Source organism: Coptis chinensis, chromosome 2 (genome assembly GCF_015680905.1).
Source record: "Coptis chinensis isolate HL-2020 chromosome 2, ASM1568090v1, whole genome shotgun sequence".
Taxonomy (NCBI): Eukaryota; Viridiplantae; Streptophyta; class Magnoliopsida; order Ranunculales; family Ranunculaceae; genus Coptis; species Coptis chinensis.
The window spans coordinates 109623384-109642750 of record NC_141457.1 but is presented as its reverse complement, the minus strand read 5'-3'; the positions used below and the strand labels follow the sequence as shown (position 1 = coordinate 109642750).

The window sequence follows — 19367 nt, the reverse complement described above, 5'->3', positions numbered from 1 at the left end:
ATACCATAAAAACTTGAATTTTGATTTAATTTAGGTTGCTATGATTATGGTTATGATTGATACCCTCGTTTAAAGACGGCGACAATTTCGGTGAACTCTGTCAGAGTTCGGTGAAGTAGCATATTCGGTGAACTCTGTCAAAGTTTTAATTAGCATATTCGGTGAACTCTATCAAAGTTTTGAACTCTGTCAGAGTTCGGTGAACTAGCATATTCGGCGAACTCTGTCAGAGTTCGGTGAAGTAGCATATTCGGTGAACTCTGTCAGAGTTTGGTGAACTCTATCAGAGTTTTGAACTCTTTCAGAGTTTTGAACTCTGTCAGAGTTCGTGAAGTAGCATATTCGGTGAACTCATTAGAAGTTCGTGAAATAGCATATTCGGTGAACTTCTGCCGAGTTCGGTGAACTCTATCGAGTTTTGAACTCTTTCGACTTTTTGAACTCTGTCGAGTTCGGTGAAATGTAGCATATTCGGTGAACTCTGTCGAGTTCGGTGAACTCTATCGAGTTTTGAACTCTTTTTGAACTCTTCGAAGTAGCATATTCGGTGAACTCGCCGAGTTTTGAACTCTATCAGAGTTTTGAACTCTGTCAGAATTTTGAACTCTGTCAGAGTTCGGTGAACTCTATCAGAGTTTTGAACTCTGTCAGAGTTCGGTGAAGTAGCATATTCAGTGAACTCTGTCAGAGTTTTGAATTCTATCAGAGTTCAGTGAACTCTGTCAGAGTTTTGATGTTTAAGTTATTTACACTGTTTATGTACATTGGGATTTTTGACTGTTTAAGTTATTTATATTTTTAATTTTTTTGATTTATAGAAATAGAGACAGAGACATCAATCAATATTGAAGAAGACGTAGTTGGGTCTTCGTCTACTAAAGCCCCTGTTCAAGGCACGCAAACATTAGCTGCTCCTTATATAGGAATGACTTTTACAAGTGTTGACGAGGCAAAGACTTATTACAAAGAGTATGGTCAACAAGAGGGATTTGAGACTTCGTGTTCGGACGACTTCCAAGCAACAAAAAATCGGTGGATTTGGTTAGTGGTTGTTCTTGGTTTGCTCACGTGAAGGGGTTAACAAGAGAGATGAAGTCCGATCAAGAAATACATCAACTATCCGGTGTGGTTGCCAATCTAGAATTCGTATTAAGAAAAGAATGCATGAAGAGATATATAAGGTCAGCGTTGCTCATAATGACCATAGTCACGGTCTGGTGACCCCATCGAAGAGAATTTGCATGAAAACTAACAAACATATGCCCGGGCGTGATGGGCTTGACCAAGATATTTAGTGATAACAATTTATCTGTTGGGAAAGTGGCATCTGTTTTCCATGGAGAGGAAGTTGGGTTTACACAGAAAGATTGTTGGAACCATTATTATGGTTTGACCAGAAAGATTCCTAAAGAAGGTGATGCAACTGCCGTGCTACAATATTTTATGCAGAAGAGTGCCGAGCTAGGATCCCCGGTTTTACTACGCTATTGATTTAGATGAAAATGGGATTACGGTGAACTTTTTCTGGGTTCATGGGAGGTCTCGATGCTAGTATGACTATTTCGGGGATGTTGTGTCTTTTGATACCACATATCGTACCAATGCATATTCCATGCCTTTTGCCCCTTTTACTGGAGTCAACCATCATTATCAGTCGATTCAGTTTGGTTGCGCATTGTTGCTTGATGAGACAGAAGATACATTTATATCGCTATTTAAGGCCTGGCTTGCAGCCATGGGTGGTCGTGCACCAACTGCAATCATCACTGACCAGGATAGAGCGATGACTGCAGCCATTGCCAAAGTGTTTCCTAGTACTCGTCATCGTTACTGTCTTTGGCATATTATGCAGAAATTCCAAGAGAAGATGTCATTTACCAAATTTGAGACATTGGTAACTGAGTTGAAGAACACTATTTCTTTTTCATATAGGATTGTTGATTTTGAGAGAAGATGGTGTACAATCATTGAGAAGTATGAGTTGTCTGAAAATCCTTGGTTGACAGAGATATATTCAATGCGGGAGAAATGGGTTCCTTGTTATCTCAATGGCACCTTTTTTGTCGGTATGCATGCGACCGGGTCGGTGAATCGATGAATGCTCATTATGACCAGTTTGTCAATTCGACGACTACGCTTATGCAGTTTGTACATGGTAATGAGAAGTCTTTGGCTTTGCTTGCTAGGAAAGAAAGAGATTCTGATTACCGCACCGAGCATAGTTCACGGATTGTGCCTAACGATGCTTTCCTCCTTATGCATGCCGCGAAGGTCTATATGATCTCAATATTCAATAAATTTAAAGAGCAACTAGAAAAGGCAAAGATGGAGTACAAAATTGATGGGGAACAGATTCACAGGTATGGAACCGGAAGCTACATGGTGAAATGGAGAGACCACCAAAGAATTCTATTTGGAGAGTGAGTTTCGATAGAGGAACCTTAGAGGAGATCTGCGAATGCAAGTACTTTCAGTTTATGGATTTGCTTTGTGGTCATATCTTAAAGGTTTTTATCGCGCTTCTGAGATTGAAGAGATTCCAAACCATTTTAGATTGACGCCGGTGGATGCAAAAGGCTAACACTTATAGAGCGGAGTTTGATAATTGGATTTGTGGTCGGAATGTCTCAAATGAACCTTTGAGAGTGGCTCATTCTATCAAGGTTGCTTCTCAAGTGGCTTATGATGTGTCGCGATACTTTTGAGGGTTATTCATATTTTATTGAAAAGATTGGTGAAATGGCTATTGAAATTTCAAAGTTTAATGAGACTTCCCTCTGAAGGAGACGCAAGTTCGCAGAGCCTCGATTGCAAAGCATTCGATACCTTCGGTTAATACATCACAGGTTTTTTTTATTTGAATGTTTAATTTGATATAAATTTAGTGTTTAATTCGGTGTTTAATTTGATATAAATATTTATTTTCATTTGGTCTTTATTTCAGCTATTGATTTTGAATCCCAAAATTTCTCAAACAAAAGGGAGGGGGAAGAAGAAAGCGGATAGATGAAAATCCCCCAAAGAGATAGCCCTAAACAATTCAGGAAGAAAGTGTCACAGATGTGGACAGATTGCTAACCATGACTCGAGAAATTGTCCGGAGAAAAATAATAATGACTGGCCGATTGTAAGTATAGCTTTATTCAAAACTCTTTGATTCATTTGTTCACTAGTTCTAATGATATTTTATCTTATCTTGGCGTCGAATATTTGATTCTATATTGGTCCCGGATGTTGTGTCATGGACTTCATTGATGTCCGGACTTGTTAAGAGTGGTTTAGATATGGCAGCCTTGTTAGAGTTTTATCAAGTGTTGTTAAGTAGAACTAATCGAGGGTTGTGTTCTATTGCATCATTATGTCCATTGGATAGTATCTAATGTTGCCTTCTAGGCTCTAGATAGGAAACAACATAATGATAGACCGGTGCTTTTTTGATAACTTCTTTCTCCCTTTTTATTTTCAAAGTTCAATATTGTTTGGGTTTAGGTTACTTTTGGGGAGTTTAATTAGAATGAGTTCTAATCTCATTGATGTTGTAGAAAAGAAGTATGGCTCAAGGAGAAATGGAGAATCGGAGGCAAAGCTTTGCTTTAGGTAAAAATATTGCCTACTCATCCGTTTCGTTTCCAGCCCCTCGACTTTGCATCGGTCGATCTTCAGTCTTTTCATCATTCTCTGCGGTTATGTTTCTGACTGCTACAGTTCCACAAGATGCGACAATATCACTGCCACCTTGACTATGCACCATTCGAAGAAAGTGCGTCAAAATTGAGTTATTAGCTACAACGGGAGAAATTGTCGCGGAAAGAACGAGAGAAGAAGCAGAAGTGTTGAAAGAAGGTGGAGAAGTTGAAGAGAGCTGAAACTTAGAGTGAAAGGCTTGAACAAACCAAAGCTAGGTGCAGGCAGGCTATACTTGTTGCTAATTCATTATGATGTGCTTAAATATTGTAGTACAGAACAATAATATTTGGGATTCCATAAAACATTTTGATGTGCTTATTATAAATGTTACTGTTGTTACACAAGCGCGCCCACTTGCAATTTTGTTCCGTAAGTTGATATGATGCATTGATGCAGATACTATACCACCAGTATAATGCCAACGTTTGTCAACAACAAATTTACCTCAACTCATATGATCATCAATCAACATCAACAAAATTTAGCTCAACTGATAAATTGCCAAAACACGAAACTTCTGTTTTTTTGCCTCTTGACGGTCAAGGGGCAAAAAAACAGACACGTCATTTTTTTATCCAAGTTCAAATCCAAACGATATGGCCATACCGTTTGGACCTAGTCCCAAACGGTGTGGCCATGCGTTTAGGACTAAGTCCAAACGGTGTGGCCATATCGTTTGTATTTGAACTTGGATAAAAAAAATGACGTGTCTGTTTGGACTTAGTCCCAAACGGCATGGCCACACCGTTTGGACTAGGTCCAAAACGGTGTGGCCATGTCGTTTGGGATTTGAACTGGGATAAAAATGGTGTTGTCTGTTTGGACTTAGTCCGAAACGGTGTGGCCACACTGTTTGGGACTAAGTCCAAACGGTGTAGCGACACCGTTTCGGACTAAGTCCAAACAGAGACGTCATTTTTTTTATGCAAGTTCAAATCCAAACGATATGGCCGCACCGTTTGGAATTAGTCTCAAACGGTGTGGCCATGCCGTTTGGGACTAAGTCCAAACGGTGTAGCCATATCGTTTTGATTTGAACTTGGATAAAAAAAATGACGTCTATTTGGACTTAGTCCCAAACGGCATGGTCACACCGTTTGGACCCCACACTGTTTGGGACTAAGTCCAAACAGACACGTCATTTTTTTGATGCAAGTTCAAATCCAAACGATATGGCCGCCCGTTTGGACTTAGTCCTAAATGGCATGGCCACACCGTTTGGGACTAAGTCCAAACGGTGCGGCCATATCGTTTGGATTTGAACTTGAATAAAAAAAATGACGTGTCTGTTTGGACTTAGTCCCAAATGGTGTGGCCACACCGTTCAAGAGGCAAAAAAACAGATCTTTTGTGTTTTGGCAAAAACATTGCGTACTTCATTAGATTTTTGTGTTTTGGCAAATAACATTGGGATTTTTGTTAATAACATTGGGATTTTTGGGTTCTGCATTAGATTATTAATAACATTGGGATCTCAGTTTATACCGTTGTGACAAATTAAAATGCGCAAGTTGTCGGAGAGCACAAGAAAAGCCATTGAATGGATATAAACTGAGATCTAAGCAAAGCACAGATGCGCAACCCTGGTAAGTAGTATAACTGTTTACTCCACTGACAACAGACGTCCTAATAAATTCAATGCCTGCTAATAGCAAAAACATAACCAAAGGCCATTCTTTGGCATGCCGTTTTACTAGATCTTGCACCAAAAAACCCTAGGATCTTAGGTGAACATCAAAAGAATGACATGTACAAAGCAAGATCACTATCATTTCATATTTCAACAATGTGACACCATGTGAAATACATTGTCTGAATTACTGAACATAAAGCTAAGTTGCTACATATCAACAACTTGCACTTACAAAAAGAGTCCTAACATAACACTTTTTGACTACAAAGAGATTTCCAATCTAACTTTCTGACTTTAGTTGTATATCTAACTCTTTGTTCTTTATCTCCTTCCTGCAAAACAAAAAAATTGAATAAATAGATCAGTCAAGCAAAGTTAAATCAAACTGCTTTATTAAGGTCTAACAGAAAAACTAACCTCTCCACTTGCTTCCTCATGTTCACCATCTTCCTCCACCACCATTTGCCTAATTACCCCCCAATAAAAACACATGAATCAGTATAAATACTACCACATATGTCAAATCCAACACCAAATCTAGAAACCTCATTGATTGGAAAACTCTTGAACTTAAGTCATGATCAACTCTCAAAAGAACAAAGAAAGACAAATGCCAATAAACACTCACCGCGATCATCTCAAACAAGAAGTATACAACTCAGAGCACTCCCCGCATCATCTCAACTAACAAAACTGAAAAAAGTAAAGCAAAAAACCCGCGATCATCTCAAATGCCAATAAACACTCCCCGCATCATCTCAACTAACACAAACTAAAAAGTAAAGCAAAACCCACCAAAAAACAAACACAAATTCCAACTAAAATGATCTCCTAACTCTTTCTTTAGCTCCAAGACACACAATACACTTACAACTCTCACCGCTAAAGAATCGAGTTAAGAAAGAAAGAATCTTGGAATCAATACCCTCATTTCCAAGCGCGACAATAACTTTGTAGCAGCATTGCCTGATGCATGAGCATTTTTATCTACCAGACAAAAAACAAAACCACCCTCACTTCCCATTTCCCCACTTAAAACTCTAAAAAAATAATACAAGAACTGATAAACACTATTGAGAACTGATAAACACTATTGAGAACTGATAAACCATTGAGAACTGACAAACAAACCATTTCCATTTCCAACACTCGTCCCAACACAAGATAAAAGGAGATAAACTAACCAAACTAACCACTAAACCCTAAACTAACCAAACTCAACATACCTAAATCATATACTCCTTTACAATATCGTCTGCCAATGAACTTGCACCGGGTCAAATTGTATGCCTCCATGAACTCGTTCTGTGCATCATCTGGAATCGCAGTCCTACCCAATTGCAGGCCTTGATTGAGCAAGCAAGAAATTTCATCGACGACGGGGTGCTGTCAAAATTAAAATGAAAAACTACATTAGTATATACATTTACATTTATAAAATACCAAAACAAAACAAAACAAAAATTAACGTTGTAAGATATTAACTCACCAGATTATGATATGGAAGACTCTGTAGGGAGTAGTGACTAAGATGATTAGGGTTTATCATTCGAATATGACTATTGTTTTCGTACCAACTCATGTATGTACTAACACACTCCCATGGATAAGACGAAATGGGTCCTCGTTGTTCAAGTTGAATCAAGTGATTCTGCCATTTACTCCAGTAGGAAAGCGCAATATTAAATTTCACATCATACCCGCGTCCGGAAGTAGTTCGCGTCGAGGTATTTGGTCTTGGGGGATCTGAGGGTACAAATTGCATATGACCCAACTGACGCACAACCCTCGAAACATTATACTGCTCGACATTATCAAGAAAGCATATAAATCCCTCGAAAAATGCTATTTCATCCACCGGCCGTGTAGCTCGGACTTCAACATAGGGATACCATTCAACCTGTCAAATAGCATATGATCAAGGAAATTTTTGCATATTATTTATACTAATTTGGGCTTTGAAAAACCCATACAGTCAAAATAGATCGAGTTCTTTAAGATAATATCATCAGGTGGTCGTCTACCATGCCAACTCATGTATCTAGTTAAAATAATGTCATGCTGTGCAAGATTGTCTGCTATGGAGTTTCCTTCTCTATAGATGTGATTGAGGGATATATTTTCGAAGAAGGAGAAAAGTTGTCGAATATCCTCTATGATTCCAACTGCCTCCCATGGACTGTCCTTGTCATCTCCCTTAATGCAGCTTATTAAGGCATTCGAGTCACTTTGGATGTGTATATGTGTGATGCTATAGGAAATAGCTAGATAGAGACCTAGTCTCATTGCCAAAGCTTCGACAAGGAAGAATGTACATGATAGAGTTATATACTAAAAACATTACTTTTGTATTAACTCTAATTCTTTATATTTTGAATGAGAATTATATGGGCAAATGTTATGCATATTATATATGTTATTAGTTATATACATGTGTCTAATACTTTATGTTGTAGATGATATGGTGTGAACACACAGAAGATCATATCATCAGTACATTATGAAGTATAAGTAATCGTTCACAACCTAGATGGATTTGGACAAACCATTAGTACAGTTGCAGTATAATCTGGTATTAGTCTATCTTGACTATAGAATTACGCTTGTACACTTTGTGTATATTGAACAGAACCAAGTGAGGTTGTTTCTCCTTATACTGACTATATAAGAGAACAAACGCCTCTGTTATTATGGATGCTTGTCCTCCTAATCCGGATATAATAACGGGCACTTACATGCATTGTACATTGCTTTAAATCATCAATGAGTGAGATTCATTTGTGAATCAACAAACTCGATGGATTGGGTAATGACATTGTATGTAAGGTGTGTTGTTGATTATAGAAGGAATCCGTGTCCCACAAATAGTCGGGTTGATGATATCCCATTGAGGAGCTCAAAAAGATTGTCATGTAAACCCTGCAGGTGGATTTATTCCGACATGACAATGAGATTAAGTAGTACTACTTAGGGACATAAGAAGTTGATTAATGAAGTTGTCAGTAACTTGACTTAATCAACGGACATTCGATATTTTAAACATGGGGAGATCAATGAGCATATAATATGGAGCCCATAAACACTGACACGTAATTTGAGATTAGGGCGGTAGTGCAACAATGGCCTTTAATGGAATAAGTCATTTGTTGACGGACTTGGGCCGTGTGTTCGGGGCGAATATGCGAAGCCCAAGCCCGTCAGGAGGCCCAACCCTAATTTCTTCTCATGGTCCCTGTTGTAGCCTATAAATAGAATACTCTTTCTCTCTGGCCGAAATTGACTATTCACTGGATTAGAAAAAGAGACAAGAAAAGTAGATGTGAATTCGTTTATGATCTTGAGAGAAATAAGGGGGTTGGTAGATAGTTGTCCACACAACGTCCAATCTATTATAAAGGAATACAATAGAAGATCAAGGGGTTGATTGTTGATTCGGATTTGATAAAGCTTGGATTCTTAGAGTTATCTAAATCGGATTCAAAGGTATGTTTTCCAATCACAAATCGTGGACACCCATTAATTCCACTGCGCGTGGTGTTCGCGGTTTGTAGAAATATTCGTTCTGAATAACAGTTCTTACAGTACAGACAGGTACCAAATATACTGAAGCAACAACGAAACTACCGTCATAATTCCTTAGCACACATCCCAACCCCAAAGGACCTAGGTTTCTATGACAAGCAGGGGAGACTCTGAGGGTAGCCGAGAGAGGTGGGCAGCTGGGGCCCCAAAGTTTTTGCTCATAACTAGGGCCCCAAATTCAATGACAATTATTACTACACGTTTTATATTTTCTCACTGCCAACTAAGAAAACCACTTGTTTGCTCACAAGACAGAACATGTACTGCACAAAGGCACTTTCTTCTTCTCTAACCTATCAATTCAGCTCATTTTAAATAACTCTCTCTATAGGTTTTTTGTTAGATCCCAAAGGTGGGGAGCTTCACATTAAGTGCTTGGCTAGGGCCCTTAAGAACTCAAGGCCGCCCCTGGTGACAATCGCCATCTGTGTTTAAGGTAATATATGGGGCTATATGAGGCTTCCAGTAGAGATGAATGAGTTGTTTCTGTCTCTTGGTTTTAAGGAGTAATGTCTGGACATTCTTTGTATACTTCTCCAAAAAGCAAGACTAGCTCTGAGTGTGCCTTGAGGTGTCACCCTTTTGTGTTCAAATAGCATTGCATTTTTACTATTCCAGATGTTCCAACAGATGATTGCAAAGAGTTCCATAACAAAGGGTATATTACTATGTTGATTTCTCATCAAGTTATATATGGATCTTATTCATCCATATATGTGGTGTTTCATTGAAGGGTACGGAGGCAATGTGGGGGATTGGACTAGTTCTCCATATGGTTTGGGTGAATGGGTATTCATGGAATAGGTGTTGTGCGGTATCTGGGTGGCTTTTGCAAAAGATGTATGCAGTCTAGGTTAATAAAGTTCAATCATATGTTGAATAGATAAGAGGAAGAGTTCAGAGCATCTCGCAAAAGTTTCCACATGAATACTTTCACTCACGGGGGATATCAGAGTTTCCATATGATTCTCCAATCAAAGAAAGGGGTAGTGTACGTGGTCTGAGTTTATTGCCTTATAGCCCGATTTCACCGTATATTTCCCATTTATTGATAGAGTCAAAATTCTTCTGTCGGGTTTTTCACTGTCGGAAAGTGGAATGGAGATTATTTTCTTCGCAATTTCTGCTGGCCAGCAGTGGTAGATGATGTTTGAGCGCCATTTTCTTGTGGTACTATCAATGAGGTCCAAGACGAAGGTGGGTTTGATGGTGGGATTTGAGTATATTGGAGCGGTAATACCTTCATTACTTGGAATCCAGCTCTCGGTGAAAAGGTGGATTGATAATCCATTGCCTATCTCCTATCCCAATCCTTTATTAAGGATTGTACGAGCCTTGAGGATATCTCTCCAGACTCTAGAGTCAAGTGGTTTGGGGCACATTGTTAAGAAGTCTTGACTTCGAAGGTATTTTGCGGCCTTGACAATATCGACCCATAGAGACCTGCCGCTTGCAATGACTTCCTAGCCTTTTTTAGCTAGGAGGGCTAGATTTGTATGTTGTAGATTTCGGACTCCCAGACCTCCCTTTAGCTTTGGTTTCTCAATCGTTTTTTATAAACGTAAAAACAACCGTTTTACCTACTCTTAACTAATTATGCTAGGAATAAGTAAACACATGAATTTCTACTTAATGATCAGAGTTTCTACTCTCGATTCTATTGCAATATGTGGAGTAGAGAATTCATTCCACTCCTAATTGTTTTAGACGTAAAGTTTCACTAATTTAACAATCCTACTTAATCCGTGAGAGTAATGTTTTAATTATACTAATATGGTGATTGAACTAATTAAGATGCTCTAACTTATACTATGACAATTAAATACTAAGATGTGAATATCGAGAAGGAATTAGGGGATTTGATTCCACCTTGATTAATTTTTAATATGCTAGTATAGATTTGTTATAATCCTAGTCTTTATGTTTTCACATAATTTCACATAAAGATTAGGTCTTTTTAATCCCTAATTATTCATGGCAATCTCTACCAACTAATAATTAGCATGTGAGGCAATTTAAATCCATTCTTTGTTCGATCACATGCCTCGACAAAATCCTTGGTCTTCTGGGGGTGGCTCTCTTATATGCTTAAAAGAAAAGAAAATTAATAAGAATAAAAATAAAAATAATAGCATTGTCGAATTTAGAATTTTGTTTGCTACTTGCCGTTTAGTACTTCAGTAGGTCTCTATCCAAAAGATGGTTTACTTGAAGATACTCCAGTTTATATCATTGTCAAATGAAAAATGAAAACTTCTGTGGTCCACTCTATACAAGTACCGACCCTTGTTAGCAATACGGTATGAGAATAATTCAAGAATTATTCGGTGACTCAAAAATGGTATGGTTAAATATTCGGTCAAAAATTCACAATACAGTAATTATACAGTGTTTAATTAGTACGCGCTTTAAACGTTTGGTTGCAAAACTTCGAAAGTAAAAGATTCGTGATATTATATTTGTAAATATTAATAATAGTTGTCATTCTCTACAACGAAACAAATATATTCAAGTAGTTTAGCTACGAAAACATTGAAACCAATTGAACGGTCCACATAGGTACCTTCATTTATTTGCTCTTGGATTGAAATTACAGTTCAAACTTCAAAATACACACCATGACATGATAATTTAAATATTGTCCAAAAAATATAAAAACAAAATTTTAGATTAATTTATTATTAAGGATAAGAGTGGAGGACTTAAAGTAATAGTGAAGACATAAAATACATAAAAAATAACAAAAACACAACCGAATTTTCATTCAATTTTTTTTTTTAATACTAACAACCAATGAATTTTTTAACCAATGCCTTGATCAGCTAATATTTTCTCAGCTAAATGAAGCCCCATACAGGGGCGGATCTAGTGGGGGCGGGGGCGGGGGTGGGTTGCAGCACACCCAAGCTTTGGTAAAAAAAAAAAAAGTAGTAGTGTTCAAATTTAAAAATAGAAACTTAAAGCCAACAAATTTAGCCCAGCCCATTAACTCATTGAACCCAGTCACTTAGAAACTAAGAAATTAGAAACCCAAGAATTGCCAACGAACAGGAACAGAGAGAAACTTTCCTCTCTCAAACTCTCAGCAGTCTCGGGTAACTCTCGAGTGACGGGTATTATCTCACACAATCACACTCTCGGTTCTTCTTCCTCGCTATTGGCCTCTTGGATGTATTTTCTTATTATTTTCTTCGGTTCTTCACTTATTCAACTCTTGCAAACTCTTATTATTCTCATAAGGTAAAAAATTTAGTTCAATTATTCTCAATTAATTTATTAACTTATTATGATACTTGTTTAGTTGTTTAAATGTTTGTGCATTAGACATTAATTTAGTTAAGATACCAATTTATTTAAATTATTTATATGAATTTGTTTATTTGTCTAGGATTTAGTGACACTAATAGAACTATTTTGTTTGAATTGGATTTTGTTTTTAGGCATTAGAAATTTTAGATTATGTGGATGATGTGATAACGCCCAATAATAATTATTTTCTCTATATTGTAAAGACTTGAATTATTATTAAGGGTATTTTTGTAAATTTCATATCAAATCTAGGGTCATTTATGTAAATTGGTCGTCGGGTTTATATTTTTCAACCGTCGTAACTTTATCAAACTTAACTCCGACTCATAAGTCACGTTAGGTAAGCGACCATATGCGAAAATTTGACAAAATGCCGGTTAGCGGTTTTCTGCGTGCGAAGCTGGCACGAGTTAACAGCCTACACGCATGAGTGGGTTATTGTTATAGCCTGCGGTGAGATAAAATATAGAAGATTAAATTTAGCGGGATGGGCCGAAAAATAATCAAGACGCTAAGTCGAATTAGTGGGGGTTAGAGTTAATTAGGACGTTAAGTCTAATTAGGATATATTGGGCTTGGGCCTAAATATATCGCGGCCCAAATAGGAAAAAACGAAACTCGCGAAACAGGCAAAAATCGACCAAACCAAAATCGCACTTCTTCTTCCCCAATTCGCACCTTTCTAAAACCCTAGGAGAGAGAAATCAAAATTCTCTCAATTGCCATCGATCCAACCATAAATTCTTCGTTCCTCAAACCTAGAAACACTAGAATGAAGTGAGAGAATTCAAAATCTCTTGAAATTCGAGCATACCGCAGCCAAATCACGGCGATAGTGAGTGAATTCCTCTCCAATCAATTCAAACCCACGAATTCGAACAACCAATCACTAACAACAGTGAATTCAAGTGTGGAGACTCACAAAAAATTCGGATTTTTGCCGTAACACAGCGGAAGGTGAGTTTTATTTTCGTTTCAAATAATTATTAGACTCGATTTAGATAGCTTGGGATTGTAATGCTGAAATTGATTGTATTGGGGGTGTTGAAGGTCGGCAAAGGGCAGTTTGAGGAGCTAAAGTGGAGGGAAATGGGTGGAGCCGAAAATTCTTGGAGCTCGTCGGTTTTCGCAAAAGGTTAGTGAATTTCACCTACAAATCGATAGTGTAAACTCGATTTCGAAAGTTAATTAGTGGTATTGATGAAAGATAATTGAATGGGGTGGTTATTATGTCGACGGCAGTGGGGTTGGCGATAGAGTGGAGCGATTTTGGTGGAGCAAGAGCTAGGGCGATTTTGTCTTCGACTTGGTAAGAATTTGGTTATTCATTTCAAATTCGAGATTCATGTCGATTTACAACCGTTAATGTATATTTCGAGATTTAATATGAATCGAAGCGGCTGGATTGGTTTGTAGTTGAAATTGGGAATCAATTGAGATGTTATAGGATTGGCGTCGATATGAGGGGCCGCCATGGCCCGAAATAGCCGCAGAGAGCCGTCGAGTAACAAAGGCGAAATGGCTTGTAGCTCTCATTGACCGTGAAGTTATAGGAAAAAATACCGAAACCAAATTCTTAACGTCGGGATTTCTTCTCGGCCTACGCTAGATAATAATTCCTCGTTGTTCGATCAATTCTAACAACCGACGTATATGTATATGTTTAGGAGTGAATTCGAGTTGATTCGGTTAAGCGAGCTTGATTCGGTTAAGTGGGATTGAGGAGAACGGAGCTTGCTAAGGTAGGAACCTACATACCAGTATATAGCCTGCTTATTTTCATGCATGATTTGAATTGTTTAACTAGGAAATAGATAGTTGTGTATCAATCATGCATGTATATATGATATTCATGTTTTGCATTGTATTTCCTCGCTATAAACTATATATATAGATAGCTTTCGCGTGAAATGGGTTTTCTGTAAAATCGGGGTAGCGATGGATTGTTTTCTTTGTTAAAAGTGAAAAACTGGTTTTGGGGAAAAGTTCGCGTCTCTTGTCTCAGTAAGGAGACAGAGAGATGGATTTTGTAATGCAGGGAAGGATTTCCTGTTGTTTGTAACTAGGTGGGAGGTTCCGGATTGTTCTCTGGGATGGTTGTGTTATTATTTTACTGATGATTCGCCGTTTGGGAATCATCGGTTGTTATTTACTATGACCGCCCGCTTGGGAGTCATAGGTTGTTCTACTCGATTTCGGAAATCCGAAACTCACACCTATATAATCAACAGTTTTAAAAGAAAAACTAGATATGTAACTAGAGAATTTGAAAACAATCGGTAATACGAGTATATATATATAGATATTACTATGTTTATCACGAGGGGATTTAGAAAAGGAACTGTGAATTCCTATAAAGAAAGGAACTGTTGTCGCATTTCGAGAGGCGCAGTATTTCTAGATTCCAACTGCAGGTGTACACCTTTCGAGGTGGTGGGCCACCTTTAAAGGGATGCATCACTGGATGTAGTCCGGGAATTCCTTTTCTACTTTTCTAGATAACCATGCTTGTACGTGTCACGCTGTATGGTGATTAGCTTGTGTGGGGTTACATGTTATCTCGATGAGGTTTAGACGCCGAGGAGGTGAGAGTTTAGTCCATCCACTCGATGTGTCGATCCCGAAAGCGGTCTGCGATGCGTCGAACGGTTGACCACCGTAAGTTAGGTGACGTATGGGGATGGGGGTAGTCACAGGCCCACCGAGCCCTAAAAGTTTTGGGGATTTTGTGTGTACGAACACAACAACGGCATTTCAGCTCCCTGCCGGTAAAATCGGAAAAACAACGGTGCATGGTTCACACTGGAAAATACTGAACCGAGATTGCATGTGATCGGGCCGAAAATCGGTCGTACCCTCACCATTCTAATAGGATACAAATGCCACAATAGTTGTATGATGATTGTGAAAAACTCTATTTTGTATATCAATGAAGCATGTCGAGATGATTTCGCTAGTTAGTGATGTATATATACATAGTCACAATATTTGAATACTATTATAGAAACCCCCATGTTTTTAAATGTTTTCTATAAGTAGACCGCTTATCGGTTATGTATGTTTCTATCGGCATAGTTGTTGCTCATCCTACTTAACATTTCGCATTTGTTAGCATTCTTGGAGGAGGCTTTTCCTAACCCTAGCGATGAGGGTTATGGGGATTTGGGAGGATTCCCTTATGCTTGACGAGGACGGAGTCAAGTTCCTATTTTGGGTGGTATAGAGATAGTTTAGCCATTTTGGTTGTATATATAGAGAGCTCCGCTCCTTTTGATGTATTTGAGTAGCAGTTAGACTTAAACAGTGGGTGGATGTATATAATGTTGTTTAGAAGGTTGGGTTACATATATATGTTTGTTGGAAGGTTGTAGTTTAGGATTTCCAGGTTTATGACAGGTTATGACAGGTTTATGACAGGTTTTAGGGTTTACGAATGTCGATCAAACAAAGGAAACTCTGCCGAAATTTCGATAGAAATCGGGATAGGTGTCGGCCTCGAGATTCATTCAACGTCCTCGGGATGTGTGTTGGGTCTCGGGGCGTGACATATATATTGTATATTGATAATTATTTAATATCTTAGGTTACAATTAATACATCATTAAAGCCCAAAACCAAGAACTCTTCTATCGTTCTATAAGCGAAAAGATGATAAACCGGAAAGTGGCGAAACTTCAACATCTATTCTTGATACTTCAAAACTTGATGGGGATGAGCAACGTCCTACCAAAGTTCAAGTTGTCGAAATTGAAAGAGTTGAACATTCTTCTCAAGTTCAAAGAGTCAAAGTTGAACATTTTTCCAAAGCTCAAGAAGTTACACTTATAGAAGTTGATGTCACTTCTCCATTTGAACGTGATCCGGATAAACGTATTGCTATATACAAATACCCGCTTAACAAACATGATGAAGTCCGAGTAGCTTATCTTAGAATGGGACCTTGTCGACCGGCTCATGAGAACAAAAAAGATTATCCATTGACTATGTTTGGAAAGCAAAGACGTCGGTTCAATGCTAATTGGTACAAACTATTTCCTTGGCTAGAGTACTCACTCCACAAGGATAGAGCATATTGTTTCTATTGTTTTCTCTTTGAAACCAATCCTCCGAAGCATCCGGTGTTTACCATTGATGGGTTTCAAAATTAGAGAAAAGTTAACAGTGGGAAGCAATGTCCTTTTTTGAAACATGAAGGTGGTCTTTGTTCTCCACATAGGTCGGCAACATTGTATATATTGTGAGAATTTAATGAATCTTTCTCGACATATAGATAGCGTTATCAATAGACTTTCGAATGAAGTGATTGCAAATAATCGGATCCTACTCTGAAATGTTGTTCAATGTATTCGGATGCTTGCACTACAAGGGTTTCTTTTTAGAGGCCATGATGAGTCAAAGAAATCAAAGAATTGTGGAAGCTTCCTTGCAATGTTCAAGTTTTCAAAATTGTTGAACAAGAAAGTTGCTGAAATAGTAGGTAATTATTCGGGAAATGTCTTGTATACTTCACATGGTATTCAAAAGACACTTTTGCATATATTTGCCGAAAATGTGAGAAAGAAAATACATGAGGATGTTGGTGATGCAAAGTTTTGTATCCTTGTGGATGAAGCACAAGATAATTCACGGAGAGAGCAAATGACAATTATTGTAAGATTTGTTAATCGTGATGGTTTTGTTAGAGAGAGGTTTTTTGCTATTGTTGGTGTTGAAGACACTTGTGCATTAACTTTGAAAAAAAGAGATTTCCAAAGTTCTTGCTAGTAATAATTTGCTTATTGGAAATATGAGAGGCCAAGGTTATGATGGTGCTAGTAATATGCGTGGTCAATGGAATGGATTACAAACACTATTTCTTAAGGAGTGTCCTTATGCATATTATGTGCATTGTTTTGCACATCGACTACAACTTGCATTAGTTGCAGCTTCTAAAGATGTTTCCGATGTTTGGTTATTCTTTTCAAAGTTGGCATCCATTGTTAATCTCCATGTTCCGCCTAAGAGGAAGAAAGAGTTGAAAACTTGTTAGCAATTGGTGAGCTTAATAGTGGACGAGGTGCTAATCAAGTATGTACATTGCAACAAGCTGGAGAAACTCGATGGAGTTCTCACTATGAATCTATTTGTAGCTTGATGGAGATGTATGATGCAATTTGTACTGTTCTTGAACTCATCATGAAGAATAGGTCTAGTAACACCATGCATGGGGAAGCTAAGGGTTCTTATGTTGCTATGAGAGACTTTGAATTTGTCTTTATGTTTCATTTATTGCATAAGACTATGGGAATCACAAATGTACTATGTAAAGTCTTGCAAGTGAAGTCTCAAGACATTCTAAATGCCATGGGTTTAGTCTCAAGTACGAAGGAGCTTCTTCAAGAGTTTAGAGGAACAAGTTGGCATAGTTTCCTTGGGGATGTGATTTCTTTTTGCCAGAAGCATGACATTGATATTCCTAATATGAGCTCTCATCATATGACGGGTACACGTCGTTCTTGCCAACAGAATGATTGTATTACAGTTGAGCACCACTACCACATTGATATATTCAATGCTGTAATAGATTACCAGTTGGTGGAGTTGAACAGTAGATTCTCTAAGGAGGCAATGGAGCTTCTTTCTCTTAGTTCGGCTTTGGACCCAAAAGATGCTTTTAAGCACTTTCATATTGATGATATTTGCAAGCTCGCCGAGAAATATTATTGTGAAGACTTTACGAAGCATGAGATACTTATTTTGAGAAGTCAACTACAACATTATAAGCTTGATGTGACTCGTCATCCTTGTTTTCAGAAATTGTGTACCATTTATGAGTTATGTCGAGCTTTAGTTGAAACAAGAAAGTCAATTATTTATCATTTGATTGATAGATTGATTTGTCTTGTCTTGACTCTTCCTATCTCCACAGTGACTGTTGAATGAGCCTTTTCAGCTATGAAACTTGTCAAAACACGACTATGTAACAAGATGGATGACGAGTTTCTTGCGGATTGCATGGTTATATACATCGAAAGGGAGTTTGCTAACGAAGTTGATATAGAGTTAGTAATAGATGAATTTGATAAGAAACCTCGCAAGTCACGATTTCATTAGTGTCATGTTTTAATTTTTGGATGTCTTTTGTTATATTTGTCAAGATCTATTCTGAGTATGTGTCTATGTGAAGACATTTGTTTTTGTTAATTTTGAATAGTATAATGAAGATGATTACTTTTTGGTATGATGTTTGTCGGAAATATAAAAGCGAAGATGATGCCTGTATAGTTTTTGGTGGGATATTGTTATAATTTTTTTTTTTTTTTTTTTTTTTTTTTAAGTTTAACTTAAGTACAGCCCTCGCCCCCACTTAATAACATTCTTGGATACGCCCCTGGCCCATAGATCCGGTTCTGTCATTAAAAACTAAGGGGGCACATACAAAGAAAGCAAAATCTGTTTTCACCCCACCCACCTGGCAAACGCCTCTATTAGTAGGGGTCTCTATTTTATTCATTTAATCAAGGGCTAAAGCCCAATTTACAATACCATGGATCAATGTACGTGCCCCATTAACTCGTGTGTCTAAGGCTAAACCTTAGCTACATGGCTTTGCCACTAGTGTACATTGATTTATGTCCGTGATTCATTTTTATCAAAGAGATAATTATCGGTTGAGAGTTATAGTCTATCACAATTACTTGAGCTACAAGGACTCTCTACTCTACCTATATAAATACCACATTATTTTTCATAAGGAACTACGTGGAAACTTGATCCCTAGATAATAGATCTTGGGTGCGTGAGGTAGCCATTATCTTGGTTCGCCATCTCCCCAACGTCAAATTCCTCTGTTTCTTAGTCGTTCTTTACCATTGCTCTCGTTGTGTTGAAGCGGTTCTTCCGAAACATAATTGGCCGTCGTGGGGAATTTAGAATTCATTATCACGCGTGAAACAATCAAGATGGTAAGCACAAGAAGCGCACCAAATAGTCAACATATTCCTCCTGCTAATAGGAATTGCAACCCTCGAAATTCAAATCGACCAATGCAAGAACCGTTGAACAATCAAGTTGCTCCTAGTGGTAGGATCAATTCTCAACATCCAACCGTAGCAGCGCCACCACCACCACCACCGCCTCCGCTACCGCCACTCCTAATACGGTTGAGCGTGAGTTA

General features: G+C 38.0%; 1 pseudogene; it reads left to right on the top strand.

Moving 5' to 3' along the window:
• The first annotated feature begins 2325 nt into the window (after positions 1–2325).
• On the top strand, positions 2326–18133 carry LOC147520460 (uncharacterized; annotated as a pseudogene).
• Positions 18134–19367: the final 1234 nt, after the last annotated feature.